A 6561-nucleotide genomic window follows, 5' to 3' on the forward strand; every position below is an offset into this window, starting at 1 on the left:
TGTGATTGGATGTCATTGTTGGGGTGATGCTGATGGAATGTCACTGTTGGGGAGGTGATTGGCTGTTGAATTGCTGGGGTGATGAATGGGATTGGCTGTCATTGTTTGGATTAATATGGTGGTTGGCTGTCATTGCTGGGATGATGGTGTTGATTGGATATCCTTTTTGGAATGGTGATTGTCTGAGATGATTCTAATTGGCTGTCGTTCTTGAAGTGACAGGGATTGGCTGTGATTGTTGGGATTAGGATGACTGGCCGTCATTGTTAGGATGATGGTGTTGATTGGCCATCATTGTTAGGATGATGGTGTTGATTGGCTGTCATTGTTAGGTTGATGATGATTGGATGTTGTTGGGGTGATTCTGATTGACTGCCATTGTTGTGGTGATGATTGTTATTGTTAGATTGATGCTGATGGCCAGTGTTATTAGGATGATGATGATTGGTTGTTGTTGTTGGGGTGTTGGTGATTGGCTGGGCCTGTGCTTTCACACTGGATAGTTACCCAGAGTTTGGCAGGGCTCAGGCTGGTTAGGTTACAGCGCTGGGGCTCCTGCCAAGCCCCTGCACAAACGATCATGTGTTAATATCCACTGTGACGACAGCAACCAGATACACAACACTCTCTCACAAGCATGCAGTGCATCAGAGCTATCTCTTCCTCCGTTATACCCCATCTATCGTATGCTCTTTGTCTTCCCTTCTGTCTTCATCTCTCTCTCGATTTAAAAGTGAAGCTGCGCCTCGGAGGAAGCGAGCTGCCACATTTCTAAGGGCTTAGGTCCCAGAGGCAGTGCCAAAACAAACCACAGCCGTGGCGAAAGTTAGCGCTGCTCGTGGTCTCTGGATTTTGTTCTTTTGGAACACAATGGGCTGTTTGAACAGTGACACTTTCTGTTGTTTCGGCTCCATTTTCCAGAACTTTGGGTTTGGAATGACACATTAACTGCGTGAGCTAAAGTGTGAACCAGCCATATTAAACGAACTCAGCTTCAAATATCATGATATCGGCCCTCCGCCGTTCGCACAACCTGCCGCTCGGTCAGTCCGCAGTCCGCAGTGGCAGCTGGGCTTGTTTGGAGCTGACAGGACTGCAATGGGGAAAATAGTGTCTGTGTTTTGTGTGGTGGAACAAAGAGAGCACACTCACACACACTCACAAACACAAACACGCACAAGCAAGGTGGACAGTGGCAGCATTCTCCGCGTGTGGGGTCAAAGGTCATATCCGGATCATTCGCTGATCCTTTGTTCATTGTCCCACTGAAGGCTTCTCTCTCTCTCGCTCTCTCTTTCCACTGTCCTTAGTGATAACAACACACTGGCTTATGGGTCTAAATAACGTGCTACAGTCTCCAAATCAGTTCAGCCAGGTCCTCAACAAGATTCCATTAAATATAATTACTGCCTCTGTGGTGTTTCCACTACTGCTGAGGTGGTGAGCGCGGGGTGTGGATGGCTTTGTCTACACCACTAATTTCTAATAACATTAATGTCCAGTATGAAGCTTTAATAGTATCAATATCCAGTGTGAAGTTCTAATAACATTAATATCCAGTATGAAGTTCTAATAGCATTAATATCCAGTATGAAGTTCTAATATCATTAATATCCAGTATGAAGCTCTAATAACATTAATATCCAGTATGAAGCTTTAATAGCATCAATATCCAGTATGAAGATCTAATAACATTAATATCCAGTATGAAGCTCTAATATCATTAATATCCAGTATGAAGTTCTAATATCATTAATATCCAGTATGAAGCTTTAATAGCATCAATATCCAGTATGAATGTCTAATAGCATTAATATCCAGTATGAAGTTCTAATATCATTAATATCCAGTATGAAGCTCTAATAACATTAATATCCAGTATGAATGTCTAATAGCATTAGTATCCAGTATGAAATATTTAAGGCTTTAGTGCTTTTATTTCAACTCAAACCTATTTGCACACTTCTCTGGCTGCAGAGCAGAAATCCTGCACTTGTCATGATGAAGGTCAGCCAACAGAGAGAGCTGTTCTGTTCTCAAACAGAACCCCGGTGCTGCAGCGCAGAACAGACTCCTCCTCATTGTTTGTATTGTTGTTTTAAAGTTCACCCCCTGAACAGGCCGCCACTATTTATAGTATCATAATACCAAAGACCATAAACAGACACGCGGGCACTTCTGCCCCTTATTTCACACATTGCCCGACTACACTTATTCACTACAGCTCACAGTTACCTACAGCTGTACAGTGTAGTTAGATAAACTGCACATGCCCTCTATTTACTCTACACACTACTATACACTACTGTACACTACTGTATACTACACACCACTATATAATATATACTATACCACTATATACTACACAGTACTATATAATATACACCATTACATACTACATATTATTATATACTGTACCACTATATACACCATACAGTACTTGCATTATGCACCACTATATGTTGTAGTATTGTAATGTGTAGTATATAGTGGTGTATAGTATATACACTACTACACACCAGTATCAGTGTCATACTTACCACTTAACACTACTGGTTTATTGCAGCAGTTATGACACATTGAGCACTCAGCTCATTTGAAAACGGGGTGCCCAGTCAAGCCAGGGGCTGTCCACTGACCTGATGTCATGATAATATATGTAAATAGGCAGGCAAGACCAGCCGGAACGAGCTGTGGCCGGCCAAATCCTGCACAGGCCACTCCGCCCCACATTCACGCGCACACGCACACACACACACATGCATGCAACAATGTGCTGCTTCTACTGCTGCTGCGACTGACCCCACCCCCTCTCATAAGTGGTCAAAACTTCACACACTCAGGTGACTCACTTTCAAAACTGACCAACTTTCCAGCTGACGTTACCTCAGGCTGTATTAGTGATCGACTGATCTGCCGATCATTTTATTGATTAATGGAGAAATCAGCGTTTTAAAAAAAGATGAAATATGTGATCAGGAAAACTGCTACTGATTTGTTGTGAAAGCTGATTCTAATCAGTGGTTCTTCATCGGTTTCCTCAAATAAAGCCTTAGTAAGTGAGGTTAATTGACTAATAGTGATAGATCTACCTCTAGCTCTCCTCAAGTCCACTGCAGCAATAATAGCTGCTCTGAGAAGGCATGTGGTTATTACTCCTAGACACCGTAAACTATACTTCAGGTAGGCCACGCTCATTCCACAGCCCTCTAAAAAGGTATGTCCTGCCGTCTTGGATCTGCAAAAGTGGCAGCACTCCTGTAGAACACAAGTGCAAACTGCTGTTCACTTAAAGGAACAGTTCAGTGCGAAAGAAATGGAACGAGCATGACTGATCAGCGACCCCAGAGTCAGTCAGTCAGTGCATGCCAGGCTAATTCTGCTAACAAACACTGGACTTAGACTGTCACCGAGACTATCATCTCCATAAACACAGGTCTAAAAATGCTCGTCTCTCAGCCCAAACTCGTCCAGATCTTCGTTAGTTTGGTAAACGGGTGCGGTTTAGAACACGGCATGGCCTACTTTAGTCTATAAACACAAAAATACACCACAATGCTGAATGGTGAAGTGACCAGACCGCAGTTAGAAGATTACAACCAGGCCGCAGCACTACAAAACAGGCCGTTATGAGGATGAGGAGGATGATAACGTGGTTTCAGTCTTAGACTAAATGTTTCAATAAGGCGTATCCATGCTGTTTCGATAGGTCGGCGTTTGAAATTTGTTTACATAGTGAATAAACGCAAATGAAGGACATTCTTCAAGTATGAGGTCACGTAGATGAGATTGGTGACAGTTCGATTCCAGTGTTTGTTAGCCACATTAGCCTAGCATGTCCTATTGTAACTGACTGCTTCTGGGCTCAGAGATCAGTCAGGTTGACTTGATTTTTAACCAAACTGTTCCTTTAACCCATTCATGTTCAACAAGTTGAGGGTGGTGAGGGAACATGTCGTAGAACTTATTCTGATTGATCTGAAGTGATGATGATGGTCTTCATTTTGAATTTTCTTTTTTTTTTTTATTTAATTGAATTTAATTGAATTTAATTATCATCTGTTGTTTTTAATGGTTAATGAAGTGATTAGCCAATCAGGTCCTGGGTGGCAACTGCAAAACTATAAATACTGGCCTGTCTCTGGCAGAGGTTTGGAAATGGTTGTGCAAAAACACTCACACACACACTCACACATACACTGATCACGACTCACTGGATTAATGATGAGTGTAGTTATTGTAATGTTGCTGCAAATAAATGCAGAGTGTTCAGATAACCAGCTTTACTCATCATTTTCACAGTTTTACACTGTAATAAACCTCACTGACTTGCCGTTCCGTCCTTCACGAGGGCAATTACCCAGCTGCCCTGAGATTGCACCAATGTGTTACCCCTTTGAATACCCCCCAACCGCTCCCCCTCTATAGCCCCTTACTATTCACCTCTCTGTTTGGCTGCTGTGAAGAGAACATGGAGTACTAGGCCACGAATTAACTACACCACTGCTTTTCTTTTCAGCCCAAGTAAGAGCACTGTGATCTTCTGATTCTTATAGAATGGGACAATCGGTGAAGTGATCTGGGTCCACTGGCTCCTGTCAAGGGGTGGAGACATGCAGCAAGCGAACAGTCAGTTCTTGAAGGTGATGGAGGTGTTGAAGCAGGAAAAATGGATGACTGGGTCAGAACATCTCCTAAACATCAGTCAGGTCTTGTGGGATGTTCCAGGTACACCCCTGGTACACAGTGGTCAGTACCTACCAAAAGTGTGTCATGGAAGGACAGGCGGTGAACTGGCGACAGGATCATGGGTGCCCAAAGCTCACTGATTCTCATGAAGGTCCCACCTTAACAGGAGATACCACAGATGGCAGATACCACAGGACACCTTCAGAGGTCTTGTGGAGTCCATGCCTTGAAAGGTCAGAGCTATTCTGCCCCTGTGCTCATGGCTGCTCCAGTGCATCCCATTCTATTGATCACTGCATCATTAAAGCTGCTGTCCCATTACATGGGGTAAGGGATGGGGGGGTTGACACTCATACTGCAATCGTAATTGCTTCAACAGTGCATTGGGTGGGACTTGTAGAACCAGGCCTGAAGGAAGAGGAAACATCAGATTTGACATGCTGTCCCAACTCAAGCGCCAGATTCCCTCGGCCCCTGCACTATTTGATGCTCAGAGAAGGAGGCCTTTGCTTTCCTGGAAAACGGAGAGTGCCCTCGAGCAGGAAATTCTTCAAAAGTGACATTGACTTTGCTCAGAGAAGAGGTAAACAAGAAGGTCCGGTTCAGGCACTATCACCGTGAACAAGCTATTACCACATAACACCCTTATCTGTTATTACAGCTTTATTGCTCTCGCTTGAGCTCCCTTGTGAAGCGTGCACAGATGGGAATGCTGCTGATCCTGGAACGGTGGACTCCGCTGGGATAACCGAACAGGCATAGTGATGGGTGTGCTCAAACCGGTGTCAAATCAGGCACTAAAGTAAAGTAAACAGGAAGCTGTGGCATGATGATGATGAGCACATGCTTTCTTGCACTATAACTGCAAGCATGTATGGGCTTGTGTTCATGCATTAATTATTATTATAACTCCCTCTAAGTATTTTCCTGTTGAATTCTGGCTGCATGTGTGCTTATTAGTTTATTTATTGACACCCCTTATATGTGTGTATATATATATATATATATATATATATATATATATATATATATATATATATATTTATTTTGTTTGTATTTTTTTTGTGCAACGTGCACAGCTTTCCCCTTATAATCCATGCACTACATAATCAATACATGGTGCTACATCAGAGCAGCTACATCCTTTTTCGTCTTTGTTCAGCTGCAGCTCTACTTTGCCTACACAGAAATCCTGTATTTTTCCATCAACTGACGTTTAAGTGGAGTTGCGTCACGTGGCTCGTAGGAACCGGGGAGGGGGGGCAACACACGCGCGTCCTCGCGCGCTAATTTCTATAGCGTCCTAATGTGACTTATTAATCAGCAATCAAATGACAAGTCAATCAAAATGACAGCTGCAGAATCTTCTTTATTGCAATATTTTACTTGGGTCGTGCTCCGTTTAAAAAAGGGACTCTTTATATTCCCTCTATTGTATCTGTCTGACCCGTGCCATGCGTACGGCAGCCTCTCTCGCTCGCGCGTTCGCTCGCTCGCTCGCTCTTCAACCACTCCCCCTTCATGGCTAGTGGAAAATTACCAGCTTACAAGCAGCACAAGTGCAAGCTCCCGTGCACCCCCCCCCACCCCCCTTTTCCCTCTCTCTCTCTCTCTCCCTCTCCCTCCCTCCCTTCATCATCTCACTACAGCAAAATATTACCTTGAAATGCATAACAGGACGATTTACCCCGTGCGCGTGCTGTTTAGTTTTTCTTTAAAAGAGAAATACACCTCCCCGTTGAAGTTAAAAGTCTACCCGACGCGCTGCGATTTAAGCTCCACCGACGCGACGTCTTCGCTTCTCACTCCCCAGCCCCGGTAAACGAACTTTGCGCGTGTTTAAACGCTGCATTTGGGTCGTTTTCATCCCTT

The sequence above is a fragment of the Salminus brasiliensis genome, chromosome 10 (genome assembly GCF_030463535.1).
Source record: "Salminus brasiliensis chromosome 10, fSalBra1.hap2, whole genome shotgun sequence".
Classification (NCBI taxonomy): Eukaryota; Metazoa; Chordata; class Actinopteri; order Characiformes; family Bryconidae; genus Salminus; species Salminus brasiliensis.